This window comes from Myxocyprinus asiaticus, chromosome 18 (genome assembly GCF_019703515.2).
Source record: "Myxocyprinus asiaticus isolate MX2 ecotype Aquarium Trade chromosome 18, UBuf_Myxa_2, whole genome shotgun sequence".
NCBI classification, from domain to species: Eukaryota; Metazoa; Chordata; class Actinopteri; order Cypriniformes; family Catostomidae; genus Myxocyprinus; species Myxocyprinus asiaticus.
This window is the reverse complement of record NC_059361.1, coordinates 2,785,099-2,807,287: the sequence shown is the minus strand read 5'-3', so window position 1 is coordinate 2,807,287 and position 22,189 is coordinate 2,785,099. Positions and strand designations below refer to the sequence as shown.

General features: G+C 35.7%; 1 protein-coding gene across 2 annotated transcripts in view; it reads left to right on the top strand.

Moving 5' to 3' along the window:
- The first annotated feature begins 21,546 nt into the window (after positions 1–21,546).
- sema3d (sema domain, immunoglobulin domain (Ig), short basic domain, secreted, (semaphorin) 3D) overlaps positions 21,547–22,189 on the top strand; it is a 91,896-nt gene continuing 91,253 nt past the window's right edge. For both annotated transcript variants that reach the window (XM_051724590.1, XM_051724588.1), the window contains exon 1: positions 21,547–21,754. The gene's annotated coding sequence lies outside the window, so the exon portion shown is untranslated. The remainder of the gene's footprint in view (positions 21,755–22,189) is intronic.

Sequence of the window (22,189 nt, the reverse complement as noted above, 5' to 3'; positions counted from 1 at the left end):
TCATTTTATCGTTCATTCAATCTATCATACATGCTTTCATTAATTTTTTTTTTGTTATATCGTTTGTTTGTTCCTTCAGTTTTCCGTTATATCGTTCATTCTATTGTTTGTTCTATCATTCATTCTATCGCTCATTCAATCTATCGTATGTTCTATCATTCATTCTATCATTCGTTCATTCATTCTATGGTTCATTCTATCGTTCATTCTATCATTCATTTGTTCATTTTATCGTACTTTCTATCTACAATATCTATGTATTGCTCATATTATCATTCTTTTGTTTGTTCTATTGTTCATTATATAGTTTGTTCTATCATTAATTCGTTTGGTCATTTGTTCTATCATTCGTTAATTCGTTCTGTCATTTGTTAGGTCTATCATTTATTAGTTCTATCATATGTTTAGTTCGTTCTATCCTTTGTTAGTTTTTTCTGTCATTCATTCGTCTGTTCTATTGATTGTTCTACTGTACCATTCACTAAATTGTTTGTTCATTCTATTGTTTGTTCTATCATTTGTTTGTTCTTTCTATGGTTTGTTCTATCCTTTGTTTATTTGTTCTGTGGTTCATTCGTCTGTTCTATGTAACGTTTGTTCTATCGTTCGTTCTATCATTCATTCAGTCGTTCGTATCATTTTGCCATGTTGCGGGGTGTTGTGCTTAAGTCATTTTGTAATTTGACATTTAAAAACAAAAAACAAAGTTCAAGTGTATAAGCTTAACCAGTGCATTTTTCTGAAAGACTGTTTTACCCCTGTATAGAAATAATTCCATAAATAACAATACAAGCTTAAAATTACTACAGTAAATATTGGAGGGGGCCCAATCATAAGAACGGGCCCCATGCATTTTATCAACGACCCTGCACCTCAATGACTAAGAGATTATACACTTTATTTACCATGCTGGATTTTGTTTGATCGTACCATAGCACACCAGAGCAGATTAGTTTTAGTCAGGATTGTGCAGGGTCAGTACCATTAGCAGTAATCAGATCAGTTACTGAAATCCCTACTGACAGAAACGTACTTCTAGGTTGTACTGTAAAGCAAAATTGTGCCAGTCGACTGTTGTACACCCCTGGACTGTGTAAACACAGCTGACGACATCTCTGAGAACATGGCCAAGCCTTCTCAAGAATCCTTGTGGGCACAAAAGCCTTACAAAGTAGGAGCATTGCATACTTTGAACATGTGCCTGGTACTACAATTTAAATTACCATCATTAAATGAAGTGTGAACAGGCTAAAATCACAAAAACAGAGGATTAGGTGAGATATAGTAGACACAGCATATTTAAGAGGTAATAATCAGTGTACGTAGTGTTAAACAACATAATTTTACTGTGCAATTTGGAGTTAATGTAGACAAATTTCATTAATGATTCTGCTAAATGACAACCTGAAGGTCTAAAGCTCAACACAAGTCACTTGGCAAACTGTCCGTCATTGTTTTGAATTTGGCTGAACTGGGGTTGTAAAAATACTATTTGGGAAATGAGTCAATGAAGCCACAGCTAAAGGATACATGTACTGTACACACACACACACACATTTATACAAGTTTTTGTTTTTACTTCGGGCACTTTAAGCACCGGATGGATTTCTAGAAAGTAAAGTCTCGTTAAAATATTATTGTTTCACACTCAATATATTTTGAAGACATCCTCACTCTGCAACATTTTTGCAACCTTTTTCACAAGTGCCTAAAACTTTTGCACAGTAATGTGTGTGTGTATATATATATATATATATATATATATATATATATATATATATATATATATACTGTATATATTTTTATATTTTTAAAAAAATTGTATATTAACAATGTCCAACAGAGTATGTACACCCTTTCAAAAATCAAGAGTTCATGGCAAATTTGCAACACCACTGATAATTTTCACATGCAAAAGAGTTTGTAGCAAAATTTGCAGTGAATTGTACATTGTTACCAAAGGTTTGCCAGAGGTTCACTACTACCGGACTGGCAAACATTTGCGGCAAATCACAAGCTCATTTGCATGTGAAAATAATGACTGGCAAATTTGTGGCTTGTTTGCCAGAACTCTAGTTTTTGTGTAAGTGCATGCATTACAGAAATTTTGTCTTTTTTTTTTTTCTGGAAAGTCGTATAAATTCCCACCATAGTGTCATTTCCTGCACATCTCAAATTCTGTATCGTGATTAATAGAATTCTGTGCTGGAAATGACACTGATGGAAATGAATTTGTATTTTTATTTTATTTTATTTATTTTTATAAAAATAAAATGGCAGAATCCTTTGTCTTGCTGCAGCCAATTTAATAGCTAATATTTTGTGTATCCTAAATACAAGCAATTAAATAATATTTTCACACATTTTGTAGAATTTGGCAAAATTACAGATTTATTGGAAATGACGGTCATCATAAAAAAAGATATATTTCCCTTGATTTTTCTTTGTTTTGTCACATATTTCATCTCAAGCATGCTCTTCTTCACTGACACTTTTGTCCAATTGGTTAACAAGTACAATAACTTTTGGAAAAACTGTATTAGGGGTAAAATTGTTTGGTGTGGTGGAAATGACGTCACAACTGTGGGACAGTCATAATTTTTGACAAATGTAGAGAAATCATTTTCACACAATAAATATTGAAACAGTTTGTTCATTTCACTTTTTGCTAAGATTATCATAGTTTTAATACAGTCACATGAATCCCCTAGGAGGAGTATTTAAAAGTTTAGAGCCTGCAATTTTCAGAAAATCCAAAATGATCAACTTCCTGTTGGGTGAAGCTAATGACTGTAATTTTGAAAGTTGTCCGGCTTTATGAGAACAATATATGTACAAAGTTTGGTGACTGTAGGTGAAAAATGGGTTACTACAGAGCCCCCGTTACACACCCATGTGTTTAAACATGCAATATTTGATTTTCATTAAAATTCTGGTTCCAAAGGCTAAAACAGTAAAAATCTAGACATAAAAGACATTTGAAAAGTACAGAAAATAAATGATAAAGGCCTGGTAAAAAGTTCTTAAAAAGTTTGTTTTAATGTGACCTTCATACAACAAAAAGACCATTTCTTATCTGTACGTTTTAATAAAAATTGTCCTGGGACATGAAAGTGAAGTTGAATAAGCGAGTAATTCCTGCACCACTAGTGCCACCAAACGGAATTGCTATAATGACTGTTTTCAGACAGGTTTTCCAAACCCTCGGTGTTCGATTGATTGTTCAGCATTGCTTAGCCATGATCCTCAAGCACCACAATGTTTGCACTTTTTGGAGAAATTAACCTGGCTTACTTCTGGTTGTCTTTGCATATTAAACTGAGATAGGAGAGAGTATTTTAACATTGAAAAAATAACACACTTCAGCTTTAAAAAATTTCTATTCAAAATTAAAATAACTGTATTTATTTCCAAGATGATAACAGTTATACCACTTGCTGAATTAATCATGCAATCTGATAAAGACATGACAACAATGGTGCATTATACTGTGAGAAATGTTCAGCCTGGAATAATAATGCCTACTGTTTCACTTGCTGTTATATCATGCAGTAATAAATAAGTAGTAAATTAGTATTCTTACCAAAACAGAGCCAGACACAAACATACTGAGATTTTCAAACTTTAATGGCATTTTCTGGTCAGACAGAATAGAAAGGGTCATCTTTAGAACAATTCCCCCTTGACCTGTTGAGTTTATTTAACCAGGGACAGACAGTTTATCGCTGAACAGTTCTCCCCACTCCACTGAGCACAATTACAAACTACCGCCATTAGAGCCTCTCTCAGGATATAGTTATGAGTCGAACTGATTCATGTGAGGAATGTGGAACACACACACACACACACACACACACACACACACACACACACACACACACACACAATGTGCAGAACCACACAATACATGCACAAACTCACATATGCAAGGCAAAGTAATTTGTGTTTATATCAAACATATGCATTATCAACAAGCATTAAAAGAAACGGAATATTGCGCGCAATGATGAAAAAAATTAGCTAAAACCAGGTTTTAAATTTGCTGGTCTTAGCTGGTTTAAGCTGGTTTAGCTGGTTTTCCAGCTTGGTCAAACTTTTGTTTAGCTGGTAAGCCAGTTTTTTCAGCCATTTACTGGTTAAAATCACTCAAAAACCAGCCAAACAGACCAGCTTAACCTAGAAAACACAGTGTCATGTCTTACATAAATAAACACTTAATATTTACCTGTGGGATCAATGACGTGTTCGATATTATTATTTCAAGAAGGTAAAACACACATAGTGGGTTATCAGACAATCTTCTTTCAGATTAATTTACAGTGTTGCGGCCTGATAGGTATTTGAATGCGTTTTACTGGCAGGCAGCAGTACGGATGGCCTGTGGGGCCCTGTGTTGAACAGTTTCCCTCTAGAGTACAGATGGCTGATAAGAGAGAAGCATGCAGCAGTTAGAATGGACCACAGGCATTGCGAACAAACCCTGAATATGCATTGCTCTCTCTGGCTCTTTTTCACATTGATGCCAATCTCTGTGGATGGAAGAATACAGTAATAAAGACACATATTCCAAGGAGAGAGAGAGACAGACAGCCTGAATGCTCTTATCTTGCTGAGTTATTAGTAAAGTTGACTCTTTAAATAAGTCTCAATGCAATATCCTGGCCAATGACAGACAAACAGCATTTGCAATGAAAAATATATATAATGTAATGTGTATTCCAAACCCTTGTCATTACAGAACCATTTGGCCTCGGTGTAGCCACGGTGTAGCTCTACTCCTGTAAATGATGGAGGATTATTAGGCAGGCAGCAGAACATGACCATAAAACCATTGTTTTCTTGATTCAAAGACATGCAACATGGTCTCATAGTAGCACGTTACTATTTTTGCAAAATGATTTTTACATGGATCTTTGTACATATCGCGGCAGTTTTCTGGTTTCTTGGCGCTACAACAACAATGACTTTTATTCACTTTCACACAAATCACAAGTAAAATGGCAGATTATCAATTCATAAACACTTTTTGCCTTGTTTCTCACATAATGTTATCTTATAACATCTAAACACTTTTACTATAGCGCATAACTTGTTTTAATGTTTGCATTACATAAAAACCTACATTTACAAGCTTGTTTGAGTATGATCAAATTGCGCAGTAGCTCAGCTGATAGAGTGTTGCACTTGTGATGTAAAGGAGCGGAATACGAGTCCTGAAGAGCACACGAGTCCACACGTGAACCCAAAGTGTCATAGAAGCAGCACAAAATGACATGATTATGTTTTTCATCTCACATTTGCTTTTTATAACACTATCGGTTAGGTTTAGGTTTAAGGTTTAGGGTAGGGAGGTCGGTGTTATTGATTGATAATGCATTAACCTTAAAAACCTCATATGTTTGAGAGAACGTTTAACTCGCTTTTAGTGCCACACAGTGGATATTTCACCCCAGAACTGCCGTGATATATGTAAGGAACCACAGAATATTTCACAAAAATGTCACCACAGCACAGTCACATAATTTGTATGGGTTTATGCTCCATTTTTGGCTTATTTGCAGAGAAAAATTGCATGGAGTTATCAAGGAATGTACAATGCATGTATTTTATGCATGTCAGCTAAAATAAGCCAAGGATACAGCAGCTGGATTCACAAAAATGTTCTTATGAAAAAAAAATTAAGCTTTTTTAGGCTATGTTATAGTTTGTTAGGTGGTATCTAGCTATACATTTTGTTTTTTTTAAAGGCAAAAGAAAAAGAGTTTTCTTAACCCTTATGTTGTGTGAGGAATTTGTATATATATATATATATATATATATATATATATATATATATATATATATATATATACATATATATTACTTAATCCAGTTGGAATAAAAATGTTGACTTTGTTCACATATGATATCTGAAAAGACAAAAAAATAAAATAAAATAAAAAAATTGACCATTTTCTGTACATGTTTTTGGTTTTATTTCACTTTGTTACACTTGTGTTCCCGGTCAAAAATGACCGGCCATTGGAAATGAATGGATTATCATTAAAATGAGCACATATGTGGACGTGTGTTTGCAAACACAAAGTCCTCAGACATGTGCAAACACACACCAACACAAACACAAACACACACACACATACACACACACACACACACACATTCACACACACACATACAGTAATGTGTGTTGAGCGCCTTTTTGTGCATCATCTTTCCACTGACACTCTTTGAGGAATATTTCAAAGTCTACTCATCATATTATGTTGTGTTTGGGCTCGTTTGAATCGGGATAGTCTGCTGTAAGTTATGATATGTCATTGTCTATGTTATATGTATGTTTCAGGAAATAATAAGGAAAAACGTGACAAAAAAGACACTCCTGTTTATTATATGTGTGTGCGTCTGTGGGAATTTCATACATTAAAACTCACTGCAGTTTGACCTAAAAAAAGTACAAAGTTGTTCATTGCATTCAACAAATTGAGTTTTACCAACTCTGATTATAATTATTGTGATAACAAATTTACAAATGATGAAATGAAACCGTTCTTATTTGTCAGTAATGTTTGTAAAAAGCATTATTTAAGAATTGGTAGGATCAGCTATTTGCATTGTAAAGCCCAGATTCCAGCTTTAAGATTACTCCTATTTTGTTCAGATCAAGCAAGTGGTTATTAATTTATTATGTAATTATTATTATTATTATTATTATTATTATTATTATTATTTACTTCTTTTTCTGCAGGGAGTGTCCCCTACTGGCCCGGTATGGGCTCAGTTCAATTAATCCTTTTATCAACAAAAAATATAGTTTAAAAAAAATATATGTTCAAAAAAGAAGTCATAATTAGTCATAATTACTAAAAAAAAGAAGTTGATAAAAATATCTATTCTTGTGTCAATATATGCAATATGAGTGATTTATGAACAGCCTTAGTGAGCCGGTCATTTTTGACCGGGAATGCAAAATGTGATAGTACAAAACAAACACAACACAAAAGTTAAATAACCTTTTCAGAATGACAAAATATTATTTTTTTCTTTAGAAAATAAGAATAAAATGGTAGTTAAGAAGAATTTTATTCTTAAGAATGTTTTATGAATCTGGCCTCAGATGTATCTCAAGGATTCAAATTCATTTTGAGCTTAAAGATAAAAACCCATCCCTGACCATTCCTCCTCAAAAAACAATCACTTTTCTTCCTCTACTGACTTGCCATGTGCCATCTTTTAATTCTAAACTTGATTTAACTCGTCTGAGCACTTGACTTCTTTATAGCACTGCAAAGGTACCAGAAATATGCTTGTACTGTAATTTTCCAGCATTTGTGCTTCAGTATTGTTCTTGGTAACAGTGGCCCTGAGTACTTGGCTTGTACCCTTTGCTTTGTTTTAGTAATTGCCATTTATTAGTAATTCACCATTCTTTTCTTGGGATTGGAATGAATATAAAAACATGAATGTATTTAGATTTGCCCATGCAAAAGTTGTCTCCTTGTTGCTAGGGTGTTCTATGTGGTTGTTTACTGGCCCAAGTCAAAAGAGTCCACCCTCAATTCTCTATGATATAGATGAAGTTACTGTTTACAAACAAAATCACAGCTCTGCCACTTTCGTTTTTTGTTGTTGTTTTGTTTTGTTTTTTGTTTTTTGTTTGGCAGTGTTCAGTCGGCGCTTCGCACAAATTCAGCTGAAAATGTCCAAAGGTTGTTTGTGGGTTTAAAACACTCCGTTTCCAACAGATTATTGGAGATTTGGGCTTCTTTTAAATTTCCATCAGGATTGTTGGATAAAAAATTACCCCTCCCAGCATTGGCACGCGTGCCATAGGTTGCCGACCTCTGCTATAGATACTATATAAAACTATTGATTTAAAGTTGTTGATTATAAGTATATAAACAATATTTAAAATTTTATTGCAAAATATTCACATGCATGTATACAAATATCTAAGTAGACTGAGATTGTAGGTTGAATGACTAGATTGCGTCATTGCGTCATATGGGAGTGTGCAGTCGCTGCAGAGCTCTTTTGCTGCACTTTGTTCTCTGTGATTCTCTTATTGGTGGATGAATGCTGCTATTAAATGCTATTTTATTTTCAAAATAAAGTTAGAAAGAAAGTGGACTCATGGCACTAACAGAAGCATATACCTTCAATGAACAACCTCAGAGCTCATGGTAAGTCTGTCTTTAAAGGTTAATAAGTAATAACGGTTAATATCATTAATAATCAGTTTCCTTATGGAAAAGAAAAAAAAAATCTATGGGATTTTTACTTCCAGAACTGCACTGTTACACTCTATTCTGGTCTCTAGATATGGCTCAGGTCCCTGCCTCAATTTACACCTATGAGATTTTTGCCTCTTTTAATATCTGCACAAGTCTGATTGGTTAGAAAAATAATAGCATACTTTTCCTCAGGCATCATCTATAGTATTTCAAAGCAATCCCAACATAGGACATTTACTGTCCAGGGACACAAAATGAAGTTTAAATTTAATCTGTCCATCATACCAACGCCCAGGCCACAGAAGGGACAGCAAACAGTAAGTACCAATGGGAGGAGGCCAAAACCCAGTGGTGTCTGTCAGTCACTAGAAAAGCAGGAAGTGCCATTCCCTTGTTTCTCACCCTTGTTTCCTCTCTGTCACAAGTTGTGGGACTTTGACCTATTGCATCTGCACAGTTGCCAGTATGGCAAGTGAACAGATGAGAGAGGAGAACAGAAAAGAGAAGTTGTCTTGTTCATCTGATTTTAAGAGGCTGGTGATATTCAAATTAATTAAAAGGTTTTAAAGACTTACAAGTATATTGAAAATATGGTGGATTTTATTTTTCAGTCCTTCATAACTGTCACTTGAACGGAGCCCCTTAGAGGATAGGGTGGGTATTTTTTTCCGAAATACTTTTGCGTGTCCTCGCAATAAATTAACCATGGTTTTACTAAAATAGCCATATTTTAACCTTGATATTCGTATAATAAATCCATAATACTAATACAGGAAAACAAAACTATGCTAATAAAAATGATAATTTTGTGGTTATTTAGATTTTTCTACAGATACCATGGTGTTTGTAATAAAACTATAATAACCGCAATAGTTAATATTTAGTAAAACCATGGTTACTATATTACTATACTATACTATATATATATATATATATATATATATATATATGGGAACTCAAATGTTATTGCGAGGCAACGCAAAACTTATTGCAAGGGAATTCAAAATATTGCGAGGGAACACAAAACATATTGAGAGGGAACGCAAAACTCATTGCAAGGGAACGCAAAACTTACAATGAGGGAACGCAACTTATTGTGAGGGAACACAAATTCACTACAAGGAAATGCAAAACTTACTATGAGGGAATGCAACTTATTGTGATGGAACGTAAACTATTGCAAGGGAATGCAAAACTTATTGAAGGGAACGCAAAACTTATTGCAAGGGAATTCAAAATATTGCGAGGGAACACAAAACATATTGAGAGGGAACGCAAAACTTACAATGAGGGAACGCAACTTATTGTGAGGGAACACAAACTCATTGCAAGGGAACTCAAAACTTACTATGAGGGAATGCAACTTATTGTGATGGAACGTAAACTATTGCAAGGGAATGCAAAACTTATTGAAGGGAACGCAAAACTTATTGCAAGGGAATTCAAAATATTGCGAGGGAACACAAAATATATTGAGAGGGAACGCAAAACTTACAATGAGGGAACGCAACTTATTGTGAGGGAACACAAAACTCATTGCAAGGGAACTCAAAACTTATTGAAGGGAACGCCAAACTTATTGCAAGGGAATGCAAACAACTGCGAGAGAATGCAAAACTTATTTTAAAGGAAAACATTCCCACCCTGTCCTCTAAGGGGCTCCATACTCTTGTTTATACGATGAAAGCATCCATTTACAGTTCACAAAATTTGTCTTAGATGCCAAAATTGTGGCCAAAATACAATGGGCAACGGGCTTCAACCAGTGAAAAACAGAGAATGTTAAGTGTTTTATTTTCAGTCAAATACCACTGCTGGCAGATCATCTCAGGCTACGCTGCACATATAATACTCTGAGTTGACTGGATAATCAAATCAGCGCACAGATGGCTTTTAATATGATTAACAGGCGAAACTGTCCTCTGGGTTTCATGGATAAACCAAAGATCAGTGCTCAATGCCCGAGGCATAGGTGGAATCAGGGATTCAGATGGAAGGAAGGATGGGAAGAAAAGGTGAACACCTTGACCTACTGCAGACTGACATCCAGAGAACATTAGGCCAAATAAAACTGCAACCTTTTTGGTTTATTCAAAGGGCTGGATGGTTTTGTGTAGAGTGACGTTGGCTTAGTTTAAAGACTTATCATATTGTGGTCCCCAAAAAGTTTTTATTTAAGTAACACTTTAAAATGTATGCATTACATTACAAAAAATAAAACCAAGCAGCTTTATTTTAAGGAAAGACAGCACAAGTACACTTTCCAAGCAAAGCATTTCACACAAAAATTATGTTTGTTCGGTTTTAAGTTAAAAGCAATAGATACTGTATACTGTTCAAAATTAAGATGATGTTTTTGGACACTGTCTGGTTGTCAAAAATGAGTGGAACATGCTGATAGTGAATTAATGTGCTGAACTCCACCTGTTGATGCCCTACTAGGGCACATGTGTGATCTTGAGGCGAGCTGACTTCATACATCCACTAAAAATAATCTCGGGAAGCTTAAGTAAGATTGCAGTGCAGATTCCACTTGGTTTGATATTGTGTTAAAAAATTTTAAGGTGTGGCTTAAAGGAATGTCCCGGTTTCAATACAAGTTAATTTCAGTTAACAGCATTTGGACTCATCCCTTGTTTATTTTATTATTATTATTATTTTATTTTTTTTCTCCCCTTTTTTCTCCCCAGTTTGGAATGCCCGATTCCCAATGCGCTCTAAGTCCTCGTGGTGGCATAGTGACACGCCTCAATCCGGGTGGCGGAGGACGAATCTCAGTTGCCTCCGTGTCTGTGACCGTCAACCCCTGCATCTTATCATGTGGCTTGTTGAGCGCGTTACCACGGAGACATAGCACGTGTGGAGGCTTCATGCTATTCTGCGGCATCCACGCACAACTCACTACGCACCCCACTGAGAGCGAGAACCACATTATAGCGACCACGAGGAGGTTACCCCATGTGACTCTACCCTCCCTAGCAACTGGGCCAATTTGGTTGCTTAGGAGATATGGCTGGAGTCACTCAGCATGCCCTGGATTCCAACTCGTGACTCCAGGTGTGATAGTCAGCGTCAATACTCGCTGAGATACCCAGGTCCCCTCGTCCCTTGTTTATTAAAAAAAACGAGGTTACAGTGAGGCACTTACAATACAAGTGAATGGGGCCATTCCACAAACGCTAAGATGTACAGTATATTATTTCTGTGTAAAGTTATATCAAATAAGAGGGTTATAGGGTTTCACTGTCACCACAACAAAGTTGTAATATTGCATATAACTTAAATAGCTCTTTGGACAGTGGTTCCACATGTTTGAAATACATTTTTTTAACTTAAAATTACTATGTAATCTTATCTTAATCTAAAAAAAACACAAGATGCTGGGAAATGGAAATCCCACGCCCAGTTCCATCAATGCTACATTAACACCAAAAAAAGTTTCCATGTAGTCCAAACTCAAATGAATTAAGTAAACTTCCATTTTATTTAATTCAGCTCGATTCAGCTCAACTGCATTTCAAAAGAGTGAAATTCCAGGACATTAAAACATGTTTGTATGTACTTCAGTGTGCTCATACTTTTGGGCACACATTCATTAGGGGTGTTTGTCTGGGTGAGAACTTCTGAAACAAAATAGACACTTTTAAATAAAGCAGGATTTTATACAAAAGAAGGATTTTAAGAAAGCTGCATGTATGAATGTGTGGAATGGTGTCTGTCAGCTCTTATTGTTGTCTTTCTAAACATCCAGAACACATCTTTAAAGTATCAAACCCAAAATCGTTCTTATATGCCTTAATACTTTCCATGTGCAATATCAAATAGTTTACATACTGTATAAAAAAATATGAAATGCAGCCTGCCTCCCTTAAAGCATGCATTCATGTGAACTTTGTTATAAATGTGAATGCATTCATTTTGTGCTTGTTACCACGAGTCTACTTCAAAGCTAAAGTACGCTTGTTTTTGATCTAAGGTATGGGGATATAGGTTATAGTGATGAGAAGCTAAACACATTTTTAACACCTGCACCAAACACCTTACAGCTTTCTCTCACATCTTTTAGTGTCTAACACACACACATGCACGCACATACACATGCTTTCTCCATCACTAAAGCACAAGTGAGAGTGTGTCCACCAGCTGGCTGACATTACACTTTAAGCACATTTCTCCTAAACTATTTCCCAAACATCCCCTGCAGGTCAGAGGCATATAATCTGCCTTCTGAAGGCTCTGCATTTTCCTTTCCGTCCTCCTCACTTCTCCCCTCACAGTCCATAATTTCCTCTACATTTTTCGCTCCTCAGGCATCCAAACATCTCACACAGGGGTATAAATAAACTCAACTGTAATGGATTGCTTTTCAGGAAAATTACTCCTGAAGTGTTGGATTCATTCAGTTGAAGTTACATTTGACATTTTTAAAGGATCCAGAAAAAACATTTTATTGCTCAGAGGTTTCTCTTTCATGGCTCAGGAGACTTAATTGAGCTCTCGGTCATGTTTCATTGAAATATCAACTTTGTCTTCAATGTTTCTTTTCTTGTAAATTCCTTACAAATAGGCACAAATGAGACTTTGTTGAAATATGGGTCAGTGGAGTGACGTTCATTTATTTATTTATTTATTTTCTGGATCTATTAAGTTATCAAAAAACATAAAAAGTGCAATTCACATAAAACACGGAAATACACCTCTACTATGATGAACATGTTTTGAACTTCTGAGTTTAAAGCAGGCCCGGTTCCAGATCAAAATCACTGAGGGTGCTTCTGAAAATAGTGGGGGTGCTCTGTATAAAGTGGAGATGTAATTACACATTTTTAAAATATATTAAATCATGTTTAAATGCTACAGTTCTTTATCTAAAAAACATGTATTGCTTCATTTTCTTCACATGATCTGTCGCTGAAAATGACAGCAAAATGCTGCACCTGCAGATTAGGACATACCGATTTGCAATCATACATGTTTATGTGTTCACAAAATGCAGGGATTTTTGTGTATTTGCTGGCAGTCCTACATAATCAATTGAGCAGAGGTGTGCAATTACTTTGGTACAGGGGCCACATCAGTTAAGTAGAACATGAAAGAGAGAAGATAAAAAGTTCTGCATAGTTTTATCTTTTAATCCCAGAAGTAGTAGAACCGGGCCTGTTCAAAGTCATTTTTCTGGGGCTTAAATTCAAATGTCAAAGTGTCGTATCTCATTGCTGGGTTGGAGAAATCACTGAGCTAATAAAAAGATCTCATTTGTGATTTGTTTATTCTTTCCTACGGGAAGATAAATCAGTTCAGCTTACAATCTACCAAGAACAAACAAACCACACACTGGCAAACACAGTAGTGTTTACATGAACAATGGCAGCCCAGTGCAAACACGTTTCCTGACAAATATCAACATGTCATCTGTCATTGCTGTGCTACTGTATGTGGATGCTAATGTATAAAACATGGTAAACAAATAAACATGGTCTGTATTTGGATTTCACATTTGCATTATAGCCAGACCCCTTTCAAAGCAGATATGCATTACATTTCTTTTGTCTGTCCTCATTAATACAAATATATTTAAGTTGTTTACCTCTTTAACATTGTGTCAACAACATTATGACACATGCCACTTCCACTTCACTCCTCATAGACAGTCTGTTTGTGTTCATGTTTGTTCATTTCTTATCTGATTCCACTCAGGACAGCAACAACCTTGGTCTGGTCTTGAAGAAAAATAATAAATAATTTAATGCATAGATTCTTGCCAATTGTGAAAAAGTGAGGGGCAAATAAACACTATAGAATGAGAGTAAACTTTGCTTGCCTGATTAGATGTTTTCAGTGCAATTGTGGCTAAATGGATTTTTCCCTGTAAGTGTTTACCTATGGCGGAATGAGACTATGTAGACAGCCACATTGTTTATTTGCAGTTCTTTCACTCAAGGCTTTTTGGAGAATGACCTGTGTTCTGTTGCAAATGTCCGAAAAACACAAAAACTTTGTTTGTTCAGTGGAAATCAAGTCATCTTTCTGCCTGCTTAATGCCAAAACATTGTTTTAAGTGCAACGCCACAGCTGAGGGGATGGCTTGTCAGGGATGTGAACCAGCAAAATTAAACAAAGTAACTTTAATGTCTTGATCAAGATTCTGATGGTTTTCAGTGAGAATTAGTGCAGGGCGTACATTTTGCTTTGAGGATGGATGGAGTGCTTTTAACGGTACAGTCATGAAGAATGCAGAAATGTGTAATTATTGTGTTTTTTTTTTTTCTTTCAGTCTCATGGGAAGTATGGCGAGGAGAGTGTACTAACATGTGGCAGCACATTTCATTGTATGTATGAAAAGAGAAGGAGTAACGCTGATGCTAAACTCAGTTTGAAATCTAAATGTCTTTGTGTACGCTTTGTGATGACCCTTTCCTCAGTCGACACATATACAGGTACATGTGCACACATGCACAAGCACGTAAACACAAAACTCGCTTGCTCACATATACATTGAGAATGATGGATGGTTGTTTTAGGAACAATTGAAGAAGAACTTTTAAACAGTCCACTTGTGAAGAAAGCAGAAATGTGAAATTATTATTATATATATATATATATATATATATATATATATATATATATATATATATATATATTTATTTATTTATTTATTTGGCAGTCTTTTAAAAATACTTTGTGTAATGTCCCCAACCTCAACCTAACCATTAGCTGCACTCTTCTCAACAATGGTAACCGACTGGGGGCCTGGGTTGCTCAGTGAGTATTGACGCTGACTATCACCCCTGGAGTCGCGAGTTTGAATCCAGAGCTTGCTGAGTGACTCCAGCCAGATCTCCTAAGCAACCAAATTGGCCCGGTTGCTAGGGAGGGTAGAGTCACATGGAGTAACCTCCTCGTGGTTGCGATTAGTGGTTCTCGCTCTCAATGGGGTGCACGGTAAGTTGTGCGTGGATCGTGGAGAGTAGCATGAGCCTCCACATGCTGTGAGTCTCTGCGGTGTCATGCACAACAAGTCACGTGATAAGATGCACAGATTGACGGTCTCAGAAGCGGAGGCAACTGAGACTTGTCCTCTGCCACCCGGATTGAGCTGAGTAAACACGCCACCATGAGTGGGAATTGGGCATTCCAAATTGGGGAGAAAATGGGATAAAAAAATAAAATAAAAAATGGTAACCTCCAGAAAAATTAAACATGACAGAAACTCCTCTAAATCCCAACATAACAAAACGTTAAACACTAACAAGTCTCCTAATTGATAATTTGCATAAAAATACATTAAAATAACACTTTATTTAAAAGTTGCAAGCAGTAAAAATCCCGTTGAGGGAACACCATCCTTTAGAAGCCTGAATCCATTTGAACATTTCAAAACAACATGATCATATCACTTTTTGATGACTGTGTTGAATATCACTTAGACTTTACACAATATAATGTACACATGTGAAACTGTTTTCACCAAATACATTCTTTGTGATTCCCCCAGATGCTTAGCTGGAAAGATTACAGATAGAAATATAGAATTTACATAAAAGAACTAGAAAAAAAAGACAATATGCAGTAGCATATATTATATAGCTAAAATATTCTATAACTACAATAAATAGGCAGATGAAACAGATGAAAATATATGGGCATCTTTATGTGCATATATGCAGATCATAAGGTAGTGTGGTAGTTAAAGCGATAAAATGATAATGCAGTCGCAGTTATGCAAAATGGAGTATGCATTCCAATCAGAGGTTGCGCTAAAAGTAAGTGGAATTGATCATATTATAATCATTATATTATTTTTATACGTTACTCTTCTATTATTTCTTCTCCTGAGTAAATTACGCATTACAAATTACAAATTATATCATTTTTTTGACACGTTGGTGCATTTAATAATTAACAAGGTCAGTTAAAAAATTAGATATTTATTTTTATAAAGCTCTTTCAATGCGATGGGTCTACCATTACTTTGGTTTAATATTTTTAAACTATAAAAATTTATTTTTTTCAAAAGTTTCTCTTTCTCTCTCTCTCGCTCTCTCTCTCTCTGTCTCTCTCTCTCTCTCTCTCTCTCTCCCTCTCTATATATATATATATATATATATACAAAACAAAAAATAAAATACTGTGAAATATATTGTTAACGACCAAAAATGTCAAAAAAATTGCAATACAGTTTTTTTTGCTTGTTTCGCCCACCCCTAGGAAGTGTATCTGTGTAGAGAATATCCATGTGTGGCATGTTTCGTCACCCATTCCCAAATCCCCAGTGGGCCTTCATGGTAGATAAAAACCTCACAATTCCATAAGTAGTTGACTGGGTGCGATTTCATTATTGATCCTTATCCTAATCATTGATAAGTCCCGGATAACATGGATAACAGTCATTGTGGTAGTGCTCAGTCAGAGGTCTGGCTCATAGACTGCACTAATAACATGATTGGCTAATCACTCGTCTCTCTTAACACTAATAAGTTGTTCTGTGTGGGGAATGGGATACTAAATGGTCTCTTGGTGTAGTGTGTTGGCTCAGGGCCCTTGGCGCTGTAGATCTCTACTACAGATTACAGCAGAAATTACTCACAGATTTCTCTCAGTATTCCGGTCTAGAGTTTAGACAGAACCAGACAGACAGAGATAAATGGAAGCTGGATTCGCTTTCTGTTGGTTAATGAAGTTTGTATTTTATCAGGATTGGGGACATTGGCGTATTTTTCAAAAAAAGAGTCACTACACTTCCTAAATTACACGTTCAAACTCACACACATAAATTTACACAGAAACAGGCACACACAAAAGGTTCTTTCCAGGGGAATGTTCCATTCCTAAATTCTTGGCAGCATGGTGGGACAGCCACTCACTTTTCACAGAAACACCCAGTTCGAGACACACTTGTTTACGCACAGACTGTCCTGCATGTTTTTATTCAAAGCATATCACAAAATCGGTCAGTGAGCATATGGTATTCCCTCTTTCTACAAGTGTTGAGGGCTGGGTATCGATACAGATTCCCTGATTTGATTCGATCCTGATTCAAAAGCTCTCGATTTGATTCTGATTCATTTTGGTATATTTCAGTTGCCCATTAATGTCCATGTAGTTTACATATGAAAGAAATTCTCTCTAAAGCTGTAAATTAGGGAACTTTCCTTTTAACTTGATTCATTATGAAAATAATCATTTTAAAAATTAACAACCAGGCCCAAATTAAGCCGTTCACTGTAAAAACTAAAACTTCAATTTTGTCAGATAAACTCAATTTTAAAAGTTGATTGAACTATATAATGTAGAAAAAGTTGAGGCTATTGAAAACAATCAATAAAGTCAGCTTTCATGCCATTTAAGTCAGAGCAACTTAACATTTTAAACAGTGAGCACATACAATGTCAAGTTTGGTGGTGAAGGTAGAATTCGTGTTTGCTTTGATGATATTTCATTAGTTATTTAGTTAACATATCTTCTAAAAGTTTTAAGTAATTGTTACCTACACAACTTTTTAAGTTGGGCCAACTACTTGGTATATTGGTGGGGCACATGATCTTATGTAGAAATGGTTAATAAAGAATATCTTTCTATATCAAGAATATTGAAAATTATGGTTAGCTGTACTCAAAAATGCAAGTTTATTGAACTTAGATCTACTTGTAAAAATCATTAATATTTCTGAGTTTGCTGAACTTATTGTATTGAGTTCATGGAACTTACAATCCAACTTGAATTGTTAAGTTGGCACAACTAATTTGCCTGAAGTTGAAAGAACTCAAAAATGCTTTGCAGCTAGTTGCTTTACTTTTTTATTTTTTTACTCAACTTTTCATTTTTTACAGTGTTGATATGTATTTAACAGATATGATAATCAACACATCCAGAACTGAAGTAAACCAGAGACTATTTGCAGAGATGTGCCACTTCTATTAAAACGAATGGGAGAATTTGTAATGCCCAACGGTCAACGGATGTAGAAAGGAAGTCCCGCCTTACAGTTATAGAGCCAATCACCTTTTAGATACAGACATCGCCTGTCAATCAACTCGAGAACGTGCATGCACATTAGCTATACAAGCCAAGAAAATTGCTCTTTTTTAATGTAAAATTAGGTAAAGAATCGCAATTTATGATACCAGTGTAGTCAGATTTTATTGCTGATTTGAAATATGTTCTTTGATCGTAATCTTGACCAATCGTTTTGGAGATTTTGGTCTTTCTCCATTCAAGTAGATAGGAGCTGCACTGGCATGACTGGAAAGTAAGCGCAGTGTAGTTCCAGCGGGAAGACTAGCAGCTGTACATCATCGCATCATTAGCTAGGTAACTCCGAGCCAATCACATGTAAGTCAGTGCTTTATAAGTCTACTCACAATCTACCACATTGCTGTTTCAGTGTGCTAACATGGCAACCTCCACCACCCCACCACCACCAGCTGAGTCCCGTCCTGCACGGGAGTAGGCTCCTCGCCCCTGCCTCCTATCTCCGGCAGGATATGACGGTTCCGAGTACAACTTCTTCGGACCGCCAGATGGGGCTTACGCCAAAGAGAGACATTACATTTCTGTTTTATATTCATCAAATAAATGTCATCTTAAATTTCACTCAAGTCTGCGAGTCTTCCCGACAGAAATAACCTCCCGAGAGCATTCCAAAGATGACCAACAGTGGACTAACTTGCTAGAAAGACTTTGAATAAACTTAAGAGAAATAAAGATCAATCATGGGATTTTAAGAATCGATACTTGTGTCTTTCAAATGAAGATTGCGATTAATTGGAAAATCAATATTTTTAAACAGCCCTGCCAGTGTTCAAGAGCTTTTATGAGTATTCCTCACCAAATTAATCAAAATATTTGTGTTGTTTGCTGGTTGTAAAATTTAAAGGAATATTTAAATCGCAAATGTAAATTCTGTCAAACATTTACTCTCCCCAAGGGTGCAGATTTGGCTTGAACATTTATACCATGATCATGTTTCCATTGATGGTATAAATAATGGGGGTGGGAGTTGTACTTGCTTGTTTTGATCCCCCCAGAATTTACACCCCTGACTCTCACTCGTATCATTCCAAATATATTAAACTATTTGTTTTGTGGAACATTAATTGGCATGTTGTAAACAATGTTCTGGCAGCTCTTTTCCATACACTGAAATTGAATAAAAAGTGAACAGGCTAAAAAAAAAAAAAAAAAACAGCAACAACAACCATAGAAGTACTAATAAAGTAACCCATATGACAAGTAAACTATATTCAGAGTCTTCTCAAGCAATGCAGTAGCTTAGAGGAGCAGACCTTAAATTCTCAAATTTCAGTCTTAATCACAGACATTCAAAAATGCAACATCAGGGTGTTTCACGCTAGAAGAAACGTCCCCATTCACTTTCATCGTACGCAAAAGAGCCGCTACGACATTCTTCAAAAAACATCTGCTTTTCTGTTCCAGGATGAAACAAAATCATATAGGTTTGAAATTAAGATGACATAATTTAGATTTTCTGGTGAAATATTCCTTGTATACAGCTAAATTTAGCCTGGCTATATAGATTATAATCCACAACAAAAAAGGCTTTAGAACCAAGACACTAATATGAAGGGTGGAACTGATTCTAAATAGTGTTTCCGTGGTTCTGTTGCCAAATGTTATGGTTAATATGTAATATATGGGAAAGTACAGCTGAGTGTGACACAACAACCCAACTTCAACCTCTTGGATATAATGGGCTCAGAATATAGAACAGAATAATCATATAAACTCTGCGAGCGATGTCATTCCTCTGTGCTCTCTCTCCCTCACTGGCAGTCCTGCATGCCAAAGCCTCACACAATGACTGAATTGTGCCCCACTTTCTGTACAGTAACGGGCTTCTGAATTTATTGTATGTGTCAGTCTTCATAAAAGACTGTGTAAATCACACTGTGCAGGCTAATGGCATTAGGGTGTAGTTAATGATGTTCACAGAATGGGAGAAATGACTTGTATTGAGACCTCGACCAAACCTTGAATATTAGATTACTCAAGAGCATTGACACTGATGACATCATCAGCAACATCTCCAACATCCTCATTATCATCAGCATCGTAACTGTAATCAGCATCACTGTTGTTTTAACTTAGGGTGGTTTCTTTGGAATCCCCTTACAAAATTGACGGTGGTGTAGTTTAGCCAAAAATAAAACACCCAAAGACAAGGAACAAATCCAAAGGAATTAAACAAACTGACAGAAAGATCCGAATAGCCTTTTCACGGAAAGTAATACATCTGAATTTATTATGATTGTACAGTAGTAGGCTAACAATAACAGTAGTAACTATGGTATTTTGGCGGAACCTGTGGTTACCATGGTGAAAATAAATAAAATGTACGAATATTAATAGCTAATTATCACGGTTAGTCAGCCTTACATTTAAATCTGATTATTATTATTATTATTATTATTATTATTTAATTTAACGCAGAATGGACACAAAAGTGTGTTCGGTGGGAACGGCCCCTCAAGCGTGCACACTATGGAGTTATATGTGTGCCACAATTATGCGTGCAAAATTATTTTGAGCACACTAAAATGTTCTGCGCGTGCAAGATGAAATTTTGAGCGCACAGAAAGTTATTTTGCACACGCAAGATGATATTCTGAGAGCAAAAAATATTTTCTGCACGTGCAAGATGATATTTTGAGCGCAAAAAACATTTTCTGCACGTGCAAGATGGTATTTTGAGCGCAAAAAACATTTTCTGCACGTGCAATATGATATTTTGAGAGCACAAACATTTATTTTGCACGTGCAAGATGATATTTTGAGCACACAAAAATGTTCTGCACATGCAATATGATATTTTGAGTGCACAAAAAAATGTTCTGCACGTGCAATATGATATTTTGAACACACAAACATTTATTTTGCATGCGCAAGATGCTATTTTGAGCACAAACATTTTTTTCTGCATGTGCAAAATTATATTTTGAGCACACAAAAAATGTTCTGCATGTGCAATATGATATTTTGAGCACACAAAAAAAAGTATGCGCTTGAACTCAGTTTTGTAAAGTAATGTATCTTCTTGCAAAGATAAAATCATTTTGAGCAAACGAAAATCAATTTTGCACAATTGTATTTGAATGTGAATTTTGCTTTCTCCTCCTAACACTCAGCATGCAAAATACCTTTTTGCTTGCTCAAAATATCATCTTGCGCACGCAGAACATTTTTTGCAGAATTGTGGCACAAATATAACCCCATACCCGCCCTCCCCTCCCTGCACGCGGCGTTAATTGTAGCTCTCAGCTCGAGCCAGCAGCAGACACGAGCGCTGGAGGGAGACGCAGATACCTCAGCCAATATCACAGTCCAGTCACACGCAAAGAGCAGTTAATTTCTCCTTTTATTGGTTTTAACCGGTTAAGTTAAAGAGAACGTATTTAGGGAACAGTGGACAGGTTTTTATTAAACTTCAAGCATGGCTTTGGATAATAACGATTCTTGAAGTGTCAAACTGCGCCTCAGACTTTCAGAAAATAACGACAGACAAGGTACTTTTTAATATTCTATTGTTTTATTTTATTGTATTGATAAACATGAGGTAGATACGTTTAACATTTAATCAAAATGTTAATTTTCAGCATTATCTCAAAAGTTTGATGACGTTATAAGGTGCATCACTGAAGATTAATAACATTTTGTGGCTCAATATTAATATTAATGAGCCCCAACGACTGTCATTGATACATATTATATTGTATTAATTATTTTATATAGCCTAGTTTCTGTCACATTCCCTCTATATATATCACATTTTGATTTTATTTTCATTACCGACTGCTTTACCGGTGCCTCATTATCATATAATCATGTTGGCCACGCCCCCAATCATTTGTTATGATGGCAAAGCTCATGAAAGGTGCTTTAATTTTTAAGATAAACATAACAAAGATGTCAAGTACAGTGAATCTGCAAACTGCTAACTC